General features: G+C 44.6%; 1 protein-coding gene across 1 annotated transcript in view; it reads left to right on the top strand.

Moving 5' to 3' along the window:
* LOC147641925 (protein TOC75-3, chloroplastic-like) overlaps positions 1-16,698 on the top strand; it is a 57,897-nt gene that overhangs the window by 18,735 nt on the left and 22,464 nt on the right. The window lies entirely within an intron of this gene.

Genomic DNA, 16,698 nt, shown 5'->3' with positions numbered 1-16,698 from the left:
TATAACCCAAATCAACCACTAACCGAGATAGCCATAATGCCTCCTTGCAAGCCTCTGTGGCTGCAATATACTCGGCCTCTGTAGTAGATAAGGCTGTGCACTTCTGCATCCTGGATATCCATGACACAGCACCTCCTGTGAATGTAAACACATAACCGGTAGTAGACTTCCGGTTATTTGGATGACCGGCATAATCCGAATCCGTGTAACCATGCACTAATGCATCCTGTTTGCCAAAACATATGCACATATCCTGTGTGCCCTTCAGGTATCTCATGAGACCTTTCACTGCTTCCCAATGCTTCTTGCCAGGGTTGGCCATGTATCTAGAAACCACTCCCACTGCAAATGCAATGTCCGGCCTAGTAGCAACCATGGCATACATGAGACTGCCACATGCTGAAGCATACGGAATCTTGGCCATATCAGCCCTGTCTCTATCTGACCGTGGGCTGTCCATAGCACTGAGTTTCACATATGGAGGCAAAGGAGTACTAGTCTTCTTCCCCCCGTCCATATTGAACCTCTGCAAGACTTTGCCAATGTATTCCTTCTGAGACAAATACAACACATGCTGATTTCTGTCCCGAAGTATCCGCATACCCAAGATGTGATTTGCATCACCCAAATCCTTCATATCAAAGGTTTGATGCAGCCTCTGCTTCAAGGTATCCATCTCCTTACGAGATTTCCCGGCAATCAACATATCATCAACATACAAGATGAGGATCAATAGACTGCCATCGAAAGCTTTCTTGGTGTACAAGCAGTGATCTATGTCACTTCTCCTGAATTTCTGGGATTTCATGAATGTATCAAATTTATGATACCATTCCCTTGGTGCCTGTTTGAGCCCATAAAGACTCTTTTTCAGCTTGCATACAAGCTTCTCCTTTCCACTCACTGCATAACCCTCTGGCTGCTGCATATATATCTCCTCATGGAGATCACCGTGAAGAAAAGCAGTCTTCACATCCATCTGAATCAAGTCCAGATCATCATGCGCAACCAAAGCCAATACAGCTCTAAGTGTGGTCATTTTGACCACTGGAGAGAAGATCTCATCAAAGTCCACACCATATTCCTGCTTGAAGCCCTTAGCCACTAACCTGGCTTTGTATCTTGGCTTTGCATCTGGTGCAACTTTGAGCCTGTAAACCCACTTGCATGGCAAAACCTTCTTGCCTGCAGGCAAAGGCACCAACTTCCATGTTCCATTTTTATGCAGAGAATCCATCTCTGACTTCATGGCACGCTCCCATAGAGCTTTGTCTGCCCTCTGTAAAGCCTCCTTATAACATGAGGGCTCCCCACAGTCAGTAAGCATCAAGTAGTCAACCCCTGGAACAAACCTGTCAGGGGCTCTGGAGGGTCTTGTGGACCTCCGTACCCAATGACCATCATTTGCAGGTTGCTGTCCAGCCTGCATATCACCCATTGGTGGCTCCTGTTCCATGCCATAAGGCTGAAAAATCATGCCCGGTATCTCCTCTAACTGTGGTATATCCATAGGGATATCTTCTGCCATCTCTGGCTGTCCATTTGGACCATTTTCAGCACCATTTAAGGGCTGGTTTTCCTGCTGTAATGGCTGATTTACAGCCCTTTGTTGTTGTCCATGATGTCCATCATCATCAAAGATGACTCTGCCAGGCTCATGTTGCCTTGCAGGCTCCTTATACATGCATGTTTCATCAAAAATGACATCATTGCTGCGTATAATCTTTCTATTCACGGGATCCCAAAGTCTACACCCCATTTCACCTTTGTCACCATATCCTAGGAATATGCATTTGTGAGACTTAGGATCAAGTTTGGTGCGCATTTCCCTGCGTATGTGCACGTACGCAACGCAACCAAACACTCTCAAGTGCTTGTATGACGGAGGCTTCCCTGTCCATACTTCTTCTGGCACTTTCCCACCAAGCCTTGTGTTAGGTGACCTGTTTATAAGGTGAACGGCTGTCATAACAGCTTCAGCCCAAAAACCATGAGGTAATGCAGCATGTGACAACATAGAACGGACCTTCTCCTGAATGGTCCTGTTCATCCTCTCTGCTGTCCCGTTTTGTGGAGGATCATAAGGAGTAGAGAGCTCCCTCTTGATGCCTTTAGCATCACAAAAGTCCTGAAACTGTTTGGACATATACTCTCCACCATTGTCGGAACGCAAAGCTTTCAGTGTTTTGCCAGTTTGATTCTCAACAAGAGCAACAAACTTCTCAAACACTGAGAATGTATCACTCTTCAAATGAAGAGGATAAACCCACACCTTGTGTGTGGCATCATCAATAAAAGACACAAAGTATTTTGCCCCTCCCAAAGAAAGCTGAGGCATCTCACATACATATGTATGCACAAGCTCTAACTGAGCATCTTTCTGTCCAAGAGCTTTCTTGTGGGGGCACTGTAGTTGCCTACCATATATGCAATGCTCACAAAACTGAAAACTTGAAAACTTTAGAGAAGGCAAGTAACCCAAATGAGACAATTGCTCCATTCCTTTGACACTCATGTGTCCCAACCGGCTATGCCACATAGAGATTTCCGGCAGCTCGGTTGCATTTACATTAGCATGGTGGCAAACACCTGCATGCATGAAGTAAAGAGTGTCCACTTTAGAGCCTCTGGCAACAACCAGTGAGCCCTTACTAATTTTCCACTTTCCACTACCAAATGTGGTAACATAATCAGCATCATCAAGCTGTCCAGTAGAAAGCAGATTCTTCTTGATCTCAGGCACATGCCTGACATCATGGAACATAAGCTGTGAGCCATCTGAAAACACAAGCCTCACATCACCTCTGCCAAGAATCTTGCATGCATGGTTATCACCCAAATAAACCACTCCTTCATTGCCAGCAGTATACCTGACAAACAAGTCTCTACTACCTGTGACATGAAAGGAGGCACCTGAATCAATGATCCATGAGTGCATACCATGACCACCTGTAAGAAGTGAATGGGCATCAAGTGAAGACGTAAAGAGAACCTCATCCTCACTGCCACCTGCATGTGACACATTGATTTCTTCAATCTTGACTCCACTTTTGCCCTTCGGCTTTACATCTTTGGCTTCATCTTTCTCTTTGTCTTTGCCTTTTCCCTTTTCTTTTTGATCATTTTTCCATTTGTAGCATTGCTTTTTAATGTGTCCCTTCTTGCCACAATAATGGCATTCCAAATCCTTTTTGGAGCGAGACTTGCTCCTTCCCCTTTCTTGGCTTTTTCCCCTTTGATGGGATCTCCCACGTGCATTCATTGCATTGGACTTTCCAACAGAGTTGTTTTTCCTGTTCATCTCTTCTTGAAGAAGAGCACCCTCAACATCTGCATATGACAGCATAGCATGCGAATTGCTAGTGGCTGTCCTGAATGTGTCCCAACTCTCTGGCAAAGTGCATAACAGAAAAGTGGCTTTGAACTCATCTTCCATTGCCAACTTTTGATTAATGACCTGGCTGACAATACCATTAAACTCATTTAGATGGGCTGTCATAGACGCCCCTTCCTTCATCTGAAGACCTATGAGTTTCTTCAACCAATACACTTTGCTTGAGGCACTTTGTTGGGCATACAAGTCCTGCAATCTCTGCCACATTCCCCAAGCTGTCTTCTCTTCACGAATGCTGAAAAGTAATGAGTCTGACACAGACAACATGATAGTAGATCTTGCCAGCTCATCCATATCTTCCCACTCTTCAGCAGTAAGAGAAGCGGGCATTACACCCCTTTCTTTGATAGGCTTGTGTTGCTTCTTCTGGAGCAACACATTGTAGCACTGGGTTTGCCAAATATCATAATTATGCGAGCCTTCAAGCTTCTTGATGTGAAGCAATGAAGAGCTCTCACCTGTGGTTGCCATAGCAAAATGCAACCTGTCAATGCCTGACTCCCTGCAAAATGTGCAAACACTGCACCAAAAGCACACAAAGTGCTCACAGTTGTTCTCCCAAGATTTATCTTCCACTGCGGAAGCAAGAATGCAACATTTCTCCCACTGTATGTGATGAAATCACAAAAATCTGGTTGCTGCAGATTTAGGACAGCACCTTAAATGTGCTCTGTTGCCCTTCCAAAGTACTGTACAGCAGTACCAAGTGCTCACCAATGATGTACCAAACCTGTACCGGCAAGTACAGCAGCTGAAATCGAACCTTTTGGTCACTCAAAACAGTGTACAGCCATGCCAAAACTTGCACAAAGCTGTGCCAAATCTGTACCAGCAGGTACAATAGCAATAAATGCTCTCCTGGCTGTCCAAATGAGTGAAAATCAGACTTTTACAGTCCTGTACATTGCATACAACAGTCCCGAACAGAAATTGGGCAAAAGCCCCTTGACTGCAAGCTGATTTTTGAGGATTCAAGGCATAAATGTCTTGCCTGCTGCTTTGCCAAGCTCAACAAGCATACAAACTTGAAAAACCCCTTGATTTAAGATCAATTTCTGATCATGAATGGTACTTTGACGCACATGAAGGCATCCAGAGTGTTCACGATGCTTCCCCCTGGCCACATATACATCAAATACATGAAAGCCCCTTGATTTACAGGCACATTGAGTGCTTGTAAGGCATCAACACATTATCCACAGCATCAAATGCGATTGCCTGCATGCAAATCAACCAAATCGGCACAAAAGCCCCTTGATTTGCACTGCAATTTGCTGCAATTTTGCCCAAATGTGCGATTTCTCACATCATACAGCATGTATGAGTGCTTAATTGCACAATTACATCAAAAGCCCCAAATTTCGACATCCAATTTCCTGCAAATTGATCCTGATTGTGACCAATTTCCTGCAAATTGATCCTGATTGTGACCAATTTCGTGCAAATTGATCCTGATTGTGACCAATGTCTTGCAAATTGATCCTGATTGTGACCAATGTCACCCAATTTTGCCAATTTTGCTCAAAATTGAGCAATTCGACACCTGTATCTGCTCAATTGTTGATTGTACTTGCTCAATTGCAAATCCCAAAAAAAAATTGAGGAAAATACCTTGTAATTTTTTGATTTTTTTCTCTGATTTGCAGGCGGGTTTTGTTGTTGCAGGAAAAGGGGTGATGATGCTGCTGCTGTTCTGTGCAGGTGGGGGGGGGGGGGGGGGGGGGGGGGGGGGGGGGGGCACTTCTTGCTGCAGATTTGATGGCTGCTCCAATCAAGATGATGCGTTTGCTGGTGTTGATGCTGATTCTGTAGTGGGGCTTGGGCTGGTCACAGACGTGGCTGGTTTGGGCAGGCGAAGGAACAGACACAAGGAGTTGGGCGCCGTGAGGATACAGCCTCGCGAATATCTGGGAACACGTAGGAGTTGTTACGCTTAGGAGAAGGAGCAGTTGTGTAGGAGAAGGAAGAATCCCCTACGAGCGAGTGATTCAGCACTCGAGAACAAACCCTAAACCAGGGCTCTGATACCAGTTGTGTGGGAGAAGGAAGAATTAGGGTTAGGTTAATTCATGTGTGGGAGACATACACAGAGAAAACAACAAGGGAGAGAGAGAGAGAGTTGTGGGGATAAGTCAACTCATGAAGATATGAGTGTGTGACTCCCCTATCACACATGTATATTGCACTAGTACACATAGTGCACTTAGTACATTAAAAGTACTAAGTGTACTATGTACTATAACTTATGGGCTTGTACACACTATAAGGGTGGGCATAGTGCCTTTACCCCAACACAAACCTCTTGGGAGCTCTTCCCAATTCTGTGTTCCTTGCCTTGGGCTTCGTATCCGTGTACTTTCCTATACCTTGGACCTGTACACTATCATATGGGACTTAATCAGTGTTTAGCTTTGCTGAGCCTGATGCTCTGATACCAATGTAACATGCGGAAGCTTTGGGGGTCTTCTTTCAGCCCTAAACACCACTGGCAACATGCTGATGCAAAACGCAGACATGAAGAGAGAGTAGAGAGAGAGAGAGGTGCTGGAAATTCAGTATATTCAGATAGTACAAAAAGGTACTCAGTCCACAGCAGGCTGCCTTGTAAAAGGGTGAACATCACCAAAATTCTGCCCTACTCTAAGGACCCTAAGGATCCACTCCATAAAGGAATGAATGACTTAACACAATGAGCTCTTGTGCCCTTTATATGCTCTTTGGACACAAGGGCTGGTCGGCCAGCCGACTTGCTTATTTTATTCATAAAATTCAGCGCATGCAGTCGCTTTGTCTTCTGGTACAGCCGACAGTTATTTGTCCCAGCCGACAGCACCCTGGTCCTCCTCCAAGTCCAAACTTGCCTCTTCTGCACCTGATGCTCCTGAATTCTGGTTCTGTCTGTCTTTTTCTGGCTGCCTCTTCTGGATAATCTCAATGTAACACGCAGAAGCTCTGGGGGTCTTCTTTCAGCCCTAAACACCACTGGCAACATGCTGATGCAAAACGCAGACATGAAGAGAGAGTAGAGAGAGAGAGATATGCTGGAAATTCAGTATATTCATATAGTACAAAAAGGTACTCAGTCCACAGCCCTAGGCTGCCTTGTAAAAGGGTGAACATCACCAAAATTCTGCCCTACTCTAAGAACCCTAAGGATCCACTCCATAAAGGAATGAATGACTAACACAATGAGCTCTTGTGCCTTTTATAGGCCCTTTGGACACAAGGAGAGCTGGCCGACTGCTGGTCGGCCAGCCGACTTGCTTATTTTATTCATAAAATTCAGCGCATGCAGTCGCCTTGTTTTTTGGTACAGCTGATAGTTATTTTGTCCTAGCCGACAGCACCCTGGTCCTCCAAGTCCAAACTTACCTCTTCTGCACCTGATGCTCCTAAATTCTGGTTCTAACTGTCTTTTTCTGGCTGCCTCTTCTGGATAATCTCTGAGAATGTCCATGGCATATTCATGCACATGACAATTTGCCTGACACCAACCAGCTTCTAGGGGTCTTGACACATGCTGAGTTACTCTCCTTGGACTTGTGTTGGACGACAACGGATGTTGAGCTGCAGGCTGGATGACGAAGGTTGGAGTTGCTAAACCTGCAAGAAATATGAGCCCATGCCAAAGCGGGCTGAGCGCTGCCTGCTGCTGAGAAGCAAGTACTGCCTCAGGATTGGGCGCAGGTGGCTCTCCTTGCAGTATAGCGATGGGCTGAGCAGAGGTGTGGCACGGAAGTTGGGACGCGTAGCAGAGTAGGATCTGCAACAGGAGGAGGAAGGGACTCAAATGCGCATAGGTCGAAGGGGAGGAATGGGCAGCTCTAGTAGAGTCAAGCTCTGATACCAAATGTTAAACACATGAGATTGGGCTATGCCGGAGGCACACAGAAACACGAGACAGAGAGAGAGCATAAAAAGCTTAACATGATATTAATCCTAAACTAATGAGGAGGAGATGCACAAGGGACTACATCATTGCAAGTGTTATTTTACATTATAATGATTTTCCTTTAAATAGGAGAGACCCCCTTTACAAGGTGTGGCCATAGCCTGCCACCACATATGCCACATGTCAAGATGTTGGAATGAATTCTTGCCCTCTTGCTCCTCACGTTGCCATGTGGCAGTGTATTATCCCACATAGTGGCTTGGGGTCAGCTTGACCCCTCTATATAGGGCTAAAAGCCCATTGGTCTCCCCTCATCCAGTAGAGGCAAGCTTTGATACCAAATGTTAAACACATGAGATTGGCCTATGCCGGAGGCACATAGAAACACGAGAGAGAGAGCATAAAAAGCTTAACATGATATTAATCCTAAACTAATGAGCAGGAGATGCACAAGGGACTACATCATTGCAAGTGTTATTTTACATTATAATGATTGTCCTTTAAATAGGAGAGACCCCCTTTACAAGGTGTGGCCATAGGTTGCCACCACATATGTCACATGTCAAGATGTTGGAATGAAATCTTGCCCTCCTGCTCCTCACGTTGCCATGTGGCAGTGTATTATCCAACATAGTGGGTTGGGATCTGGTAGAAGTCATCTCCTATTATCTATACCTATTTACCAGGGCCTCTGTTGTGGGTGTGCCCGCCCTTTAAGGTGTTTTCTCATTTTTCCTCACTCCCCGAAATTTTCCCCCAATTTTCCTATTTTTTATGTGGCTTGGGTGGTAGTCCTGTGGTGGCAGGAGCACCTTGACCTTGGCCGACTGCATCTGTGTGTTTGCTAGAGGTGGCCGACTGTATGTGGTCGTGGACACCTCTGATGCTGGCCGACACCCCCTGCAGTTGGCCGACTGGTGTTTATGCTGGTCGTGGAGATATAGAGCCTGTCGGCTGTCCTATGAGCAGGCCGACTGCAGTGTTGGGGCCATATAAAATGTCCCCACAGCCCCTTGCCTCGTTTGTGTTGTATTTTGGGATCTTCTTGTGTATATAGAGCAGAGTTACACGCCTCTATCTCTCCTTCTCTTGTGCTGTTTTTTCTGCACTGTTCTTGCTCTAGTGTTCTCAGATTTGGTTATCATCTCCGATGCATATTCTGACATGGTATCAGAGCCCTAGGCTCTTGATAGATCTTGGGAGTTGTGTGAGCAAGAGGGGGATTGTTGCGTTTTTGATTGGTGGACTGTTCGGGAAAAGGAGAAGCAAGAGGACGGCGGGCTGATTTGTTGGACAGCCACTTGCAGGTGTAAGTTCTTCTTTGTTCCCACCCATCCACCCTTTTCAGTTACATCCCTGCAATGGCAGATTTATTAGAGATGGTTGAGAAACATGTGAATATTTGACCTTGCTGATTTCATCGTTCTTGGGGTTCCACGGCCGGAAGTAGAGGAAGGGGAGTTACCGTCGATTCGTAAGGACCGGGAGGTACATGCACAATTGTGGGATCGTGTCAACGCTAGGGTTCGTTCATTCATCTTCCTCAACTGCACACCGCAGGTAATCAATTGTATAAAGCATATGATGCTGGCCAGAGGTATATGGCAACATTTGGCTTCTCTTTATAATAGGGTATCGCCCATGAAGAAGATTTCCTTGGAAGTACAGATGCGGGTTATGAATCTTGCAAAGTCGTTGACGATGCGGGAGCACATTAACAAGCTGCAGGCTCTTGAGCAGGAAGTTCTTCAGGCTGGGAAGGAGATATCATCAGAGGACATGACCATAACGTTGCTGTCGCATTTGCCCTCTTAGTACTCAACATTCTACTCGTCTTTGATTACATTACATGGGAGGAGCTTGTGTCCATGTGTCAAAACCCCAAAGGATCTCCTCGTAGAACGCTCACGGTTCGAGACTCGAAACCTGCAAACAAACCAAACAAACAAGAAGGGGGTGCAGGCCTGACTCACCTCCCAACCATGACAGCCGTGGGCAAGCCCACAGTCTTTGCTGTCCCCACCGAGCCACGAGCTGAGCTAACTAGGTTGACGTACCGACCAATCTCTACCTCGCGACGTCCCATACCGCCATGAAGCTATCCTCGCGGGCCTCGAGATTGTTGCTGGCCTCGGCTGCATAAAGCAGGTGCACGTCTGCACTAGATCCAGGCTCCAGACCATAGAGCTCTCTTAAATCACGCGAGACTCTATGTGACTAATGACTAACCTTGGCGATCCTTTTATAGGCTCTTGGCCGGTCATCGGGTGTCCACACTTGGGCGCCCGCCCGTCCATACTTGGGTGCCCGCCTGTTAGTCTATCCCTAACTAGCTCGCCAATCTGCTTGCCTAGCTCCAAGCTTCCCCAAACCTCGAAGCTAGTCTTGTGTGCGTGTAGCACATGGTAGAAACACACTGTGCACATGACATACTCCCCTTCCTCTAAGAGCTCACTCCTGAGCTCACTAAAAAGCCAGGGTAATCTCTCTGAAGAGTAGTCAATGTCTCCCATGTAGCGTCCTCCTCAACACGATCCTTCCACTTGATCTTGTATTCCGTGATAAGCGTATTACGCAATCTTCTTTCACGAAATCCAAGAATCTTTTCAGGATCGTGTGGAACAAATGTCATGTCCTCGACATCTATGATTTCTTGAGGAGTAACTAACTGGTCTGTGCCACCCAGTACTTCCTTAAGTCTACTGACATGAAATACAGGATGAACTTTAACATGAGAAGGCAAATCCAATTCATATGCAACTGAACCAATCCGTTGTGTAATACGAAATGGTCCACAGTATCTAGGGGATAATTTTAAAGATCAACCTGTCCGTAAAGTCTCGGAATCTTTCGGGAACTCGCAAATACACCATCGTTCCTTCAGAGAACTCTCTGGGTGAACGATGTCTATTAGAATAAAATCTGTCTCGGTCTTGAGCACTTCTAATAGATTCCTTCGCAACTTGTGACATTTCTTGCATATCTTGTAAAAAATTACGTGCTGCATCATGCTGAAGTCTTGAGAATCCTACTGTAACAGGTGATCTAGGTTGAAAACCATACATAAGCATGAAAGGACGAAAACCTGTACTCGTATGCTTAGTACTGTTATATGCAAATTCTAACATAGGAAGATAATCCTCACATGAACTCTGTCTTTTGGATACATATGTCCGAAGCATATCCTCCAAAATCTGATTCACTCTTTCAGTCTGGCCATCAGATTGTGGATGATCTGAGGAACTCAAATTCAAAGTTGTGTCCAACTTCTCAAAAACAAGTTTCCAAAAATCACTCGTAAACTTAGAGTCCCTATCACTGACTATGTCCTGCGGTAACCCGTACAGTCTAAACACTCGATAAACTGCCGTGCTAATTGCGTAGCTGTAATAGTCTTCCGGGTCGATAAAAATCTAGCCATTTTTGTCAAGCAATCTACCACAACCCAAATAGAATCGTGGCCTTGATGTGTTCTTGGCAATCCGGTAATAAAATCCATGGAAATACTTTCCCATTTATTACCTGGGATTGCAAAGGATGCAAGAAACCAGCCTGTCTAAAGCGTTTAGCTTTATTTGCCTGACAAATTTGACACTTGAGAACATAAGCTTCTACATATCCTTTCATCTTTGGCCAATAAAAAGTGTGTTTCACTAATGATAGCGTCCTGTGTACCCCAGGGTGTCCAGCAGAAGGGGCATTGTGACACTCCTTAAGAATCTTGGACCGAATGTCCGGGATCTGTGTGGTACACAAATTTTGTCATTACGGAATAGTAAACCATTCCGAATTATCCACTGGCCTCCTGCAGTCTGAATGGAAGGCTGTTCAGTCATTGAGTCTTGGTCAATCAATGAGCTCCCGTCTTGGATCTTCTGCCAAAATGGACCGAAATAACTATCAGTCTTGCAAAGCCCTCTCAATGACTGAAATAAGTCAGTAGAAATCTCGGTGAACGACAAAGTATTCACCTCTCTAATTCGACTAAGCGCATTTGCAACACTATTCATGGACCCTTTCCGATAACGGATCTCAAAATCAAAATCTTGCATTAACTGAGCCCAACGAGCTTTCCTTCCTCTCAAATCATCCGCATCACACACATACTTGATTGACTGATGATCAGTCAATACTACAAACTTGGAGCCATATAAATAATGTCTCCAAACCTTGAGAGCATGAATCACAGCATAAAGCTCCTTCTCAAGGGTTGGCCAACGAGATTGAGTGTTGTCTAGCTTTTCACTTTCAAAAGTAACCGGTCTACCATCTTGAAATAGAGCAGTTCCGATGGCATAGTCACTGGCATCAGTTTCAAGAACATAAGGCCGACTAGGATCGGGTAATGCTAAGATAGGTGCTTCCTTGACTTTATCTTTCAAAAGTCTGAAGGCCATATCCAAATCGTTATTTCAAGTGATAGGCTGATTTGACTTACGTCCACGACCTTTCAACAAGTCGGTCATCAGTAGTGTGAGCTAAGAGTACTCCCGCACAGATTTCCGAAGAAAAACAACAAAACCGAGAAAAGAACGAAGTTGTTTCATTGTTCCCGGTATAGGCCAGTCCAGAGCCTTCTGAACTCGGTCATAGTCAATGCTCAATCCATCTCTAGTGATCTTGTGTCCCAAGTAAATGATTTCTGTCATAAAAAACTCACATTTACTTAATTTAGCATATAGTCCATTCTGTCTTAAAATAGATAAGACAATCGTGAGGTGTCTAACATGATCCTTAAGAGTACGACTATATATCAAAATATCATCCGGGAACACCACCACAAATTTCCCCAAATGTTCAGGAAAAAGATCGTTCATCATTTGCTGGAAAGTGGCTGGAGCATTGATTAACCCAAAAGGTAATACGAGAAACTCGTAATGGCCATACCTAGTCCGAAAGGCGGTTCTTTCGACATGCCTTTCATGAATACGTATCTGGTTATAGTCAATACATAAATCTATCTTCGTGAAATATTTTGCTCCTGCTAACCGGTCAATCAAGTCATCTGATCTAGGGAGAGGATAACGATTCTTAATTGTCAGCTTGTTCAATCTCTTGTAATCTATACACATTCTCCAGGTGTTGTCCTTCTTTCTCCTAAGCAACACAGGTGCACCCCAAGGTGATTTACTTGGACGGATCTGCCCCATCCTCAAATAATCTTCGAGTTGTTTAGCCAACTCATCTTCCTCAGCTTCGCTCATCCTATAAGGTGGAATACTGACAGGATGAGCACGAGGGATCAAGTCAATACGATGATCTACTGCCCTTTCAGGTGGTAAACCCGATGGCAGTTCCTTTTTAGGAAATACATCTTGAAACAAATCAAGTATCTTCTGTAATTCTTTGCTTTCAAATACACTTAATTCATTGACATCCATGGAAGGGATGAGAAATGAAGAAAGTGGAATCAATACACAATGGAAAGCGGTATACAAAGAAGAATCCATTATATTACCAAAATCAACTGTATTTAGAAGAGGTCCCTGAGAGGGATGTATACAATCACCTAAAATACTATACTGGGTGTTCCCATGGTGAAAAGAAAAATATGACTAGACCAATCTATCTGGACTTGAAGAGTCTTAAACCACTGAATCCCTAATAACAAGTCTACATGTTCTAGGTGCATAACATAGCATTTCAGAGTATCTTTGTAGTCCTGAATCCGGATTGGTAGCATCTCCACCTTTCGATCCCATACTTGCCTTCCCGCAAGTAGGCGTACCTCATAGGTATGATCGCTAGGTGTCGTATCAAGACTCAATTTCTGCACAAGTTTGTAGTTAACAAAATTGTGTGAGCTGCTAGGGTCTAGAAGAATGTGGATTCTATGGTCATTCACTTCTCCATAAACTCGGAGAAGATCATGCAAGCCAAAAACTTTAGAGTTGAACAGACAATCAGAACATGTACTAGGGCGAGAAAGTACAGTAACTGACGTACATGTCAAAGAGAACTGGCTAGCTGCCTTTGGCTTGGGTCCTGCGTTGGTCTTTGCACCCTTTTGCTTCGGGCACTCGTTACGCATGTGTCCTTTTTCTTTGCAGATAAAACAACGTCCCTCCTTCTTGAGCTTTAAAGTCTTAAGGAGTCGTTTCTTCTTCGTTGGTGTCGAGCTTGAATTCTTCGAAGGTTGGTCCGAAGACTTTCCTTCAGTCGTGTTAGCCATAGGTGCGGAGAACTTTCTTTTATGCTTGTTCCCCTGCTCGGTAACGGGTTTAGACTTGGAAGAGACTATTGTATCGTCACCGATACAATAGTCTCTGTGACTTTCCTTCAGTCGTGTTAGCCATAGGTGCGGAGAACTTTCTTTTATGCTTGTTCCCCTGCTCGGTAACGGGTTTAGACTTGGAAGAGACTTGGAAGAGACTATTGTATCGTCACAGATATGAGCTGAATGAATGGCCTCGTCCAATGTTTTGCATTTGTTATTTTTAACCTGTAAACGGTATGAGTTTGGTAAATCAGCTACGAAGAACCCCAAAAGAGTAGTGGGATCCATCTTTGTAGCTTTCATCTGCAAGTCCCTAAACTTTTGGAGGTAGACCTCATAAGTGAAGTGCTGCGAGGTCATGGTCAAAGCAGTAAACCGGGCAACAACATCATAATCATCCTCTTTCTTGAGGAATTCCTTCTTGAGGACGTCTTCAAATTGTGCCCAAGTCGTTGGCTTAGGGTTGAGTTCCTTCCACCAAAGCAAAGCTTTGCCTGAGAGGAAACCTGTTGCTAACTGGATCTTTTTTCCATCATCATATGGATGAAACTGAAAATGGACCTGCCACTTATGTTAGCCAAGTGTCCACGATCTCCTTGGTACGTTGCTTTTGCTCGCCCCCGAACGGTTCCGGAGTAATGTTGGGGCCTAAAGCAGAGGCCAAGGTATCCATACCCGAAAGAGTAGATAGGGTAGTGGTCGAGAGAGATGGAGTTCTGCAAAGCTTGCATCTAGGCGGCGATTTGTGCTTGACGTTCCGAAGAAGAAGCTTCGAGAGCTACTTTGAACTCTTGGAAATCTGATTTTGACACATAATCGTCAAAAAGATCGGCAACGGTGTCTTCCGTAGCTGGCAAGCCTTCGCGTTCGACAAGGGGCTCCAACTCCGATTCTTGGGTCGACATCTTGAAGAGGGTAAGTGGAGAGAAATTTCGATCTTTGCACAATAAAAGTGCGAGGGAACTTGAGAGCTTGAGAGCTTGAAAACTTGAGAGATGTGTGGTAAGAAGCCCACTTAAGGGGTTTATATAACCTTCCCCAAAAGCAACTTGAGCTTTTGCTTTTATGTTTTAAAAAAAAATATAAAATATAAAAAATATATAAATATATATATATATTCTGTTTTCTTAAAAAAAAACACCTTTAAAACTTAGGGGCCTTTAAACTCTTAAAAAAAAAAAGTTTAATCAGGTGGGCTTCCAGGGGGATGCAAGACCTCATGGCCATGGAATTGCAAGGTGGGTGGTTCGGCCTAGTGGTATGGAGTGCAAGGTTGGGGGTATCTACTATCGGTACCAGCTTCCAAGCAGACTCATGGTAATTAGACTTCAAGCTCGGGGGTGGTTTGAGGTATTGAACCCATGGTTGGGTGGGGAGTCGCTAGCCACTGTCACCATTTGGCCACCCAAAGGGTTCTCTCTAGTGTCTTGTGCCCATGTGTGGCGAGTTTGTGGATCTGAGTGTCCAGGATCCTAGTTTCTCGTGCTTGTTTATGGCTAGTTTGTGGATCGAGTGTCCTGGATCTCAGTTTCTCGTGCTTGTTTATGACCAATGTGTGGATCCGAGTGCTCGAGATCCCAATTTTGTGCTTTTTGATGTGTCAGGTTTGTGCTTGGAAATGCCATTGTTGTACTTGTTCCATATCTGGGAGATTGGCTCATAACAAAGTGCACATGCACACATGTTTGCATGCTTGAAACTGTTTTTGCGTGAACTGTTTTCGTGGGTTTGCCTACTATGAATGTTCAGTTCATGGGGTATCCTGACCTGTTTTGTGGCTTGTGAACAAGTAGTAAGTGCACTCAAATATCCTTGTATTAGTTATTAAAATGCTTTGTAATGTTTATAACCTTTGCAGGTTCACATTATTTAAAATGGGTGGACATTTCCTATAAAGTGCTCGGGGCCTACCTTGGTGGGCACACCCTAGTGGCCACTGTGTGGGGTGGGCACCGCATAAGTGAGGGGTGACCACCCAAGTGGCCATTAGTTGGTGTGGGCAACTCAAATCTCATGCACGACTCATTTTCACCACTGAGGGAAGCAAATCGTCACTTCTCTCCCTCTCTTGCTCAAAAATGTTTTTCCTCATACTAGGAGCTACACCATTCACAAATACGAGCATACATTTGTGGTCAGCATCATAAAAACGTCCATCTCCACCTCTCCATGCGCGCGAATCAACAAGTTGACCTGGAGGCCCCGTACGGCTGCCACGTCAATAGGTTAAACTGAATGGACTGTGTGGACAGCACTTCGGGAGGTGTGCCATGCGTCTGGTGAGCCCTACAACATTTCTGAAATTTCAGGTTTGGATTTTTTTGATTTTCACGTTATTCTGGGTGGCATACGTCCTTGTTTGTGCTTGTGGGTGGTGCCCGTGACTAGCCAGTTGATCTTGACATGCTCAAACTTCGTCAACAACATTGTAGCTGCTTGAAATTGTGCCCAGGAGTTTCCACCGGTGCCAATTCTCCATTTTTCAGCATTCCTGCGTTGTGAGAGGGCAAGCCAGGCGCGCTAGTACGAGCACATTAATGTCGTGTGTGGATCTGGATTGCCAAGGATGTGTTTGCTTCTCTCCAATGAGTGACAGGGAATTACTGAAAATCTTCTTCGACGGAGTTCTTCTCTGACAAATACTATTTGGTATTTGTATTCATTTCTTTGTTTATGGCAAATCTGGCTTTTAAAGCTTGTGGAACATTGTACAAATAAAATACTACAATACTATACTTGGTATTGAGGGGGGGTCGGCTTGGGGTCCGGCCCCAATGTGGTGTACATGTGTAATTTTCAGTTTTCAGGTTTGTTAAGTTTTGTGCTATGTCCATTTCATTAAAGTGTTTAAGTGACTGTTATTTACAAGACGGTGCCCAATACGTGCTCACACCCAGTAGGGTGAACTACATTGGTATCATAGCACGATTGTTTTCCTCTCCTTAGTGGGGAAACGATGTTGTGGGCTTTAACACCGTGTGAATAGCACGCTTGATACTATGGGCAGCCAAACAAGGCGTGAAGAAGTATCCAACTCTAGAGGGAACTCTACTGCTACTCATGTTTCGGATGCATCTCATGGCAGGTATGTTCATAGTTGCAATGAAATGTGTTTCATTCAGTATGAATGAAACGAAATGTTTCATAAACGTTTCATATGAATGAAACACGTTTCATTCGTGTCCACCTGGGTAA

Source organism: Cibotium barometz, chromosome 1 (assembly GCF_041138505.1).
Source record: "Cibotium barometz isolate CiBa-2024 chromosome 1, ASM4113850v1, whole genome shotgun sequence".
Taxonomy (NCBI): domain Eukaryota; kingdom Viridiplantae; phylum Streptophyta; class Polypodiopsida; order Cyatheales; family Cibotiaceae; genus Cibotium; species Cibotium barometz.
Note: the sequence above shows the minus strand (reverse complement) of the source record. Positions and strands in the feature narration are given on the sequence as shown.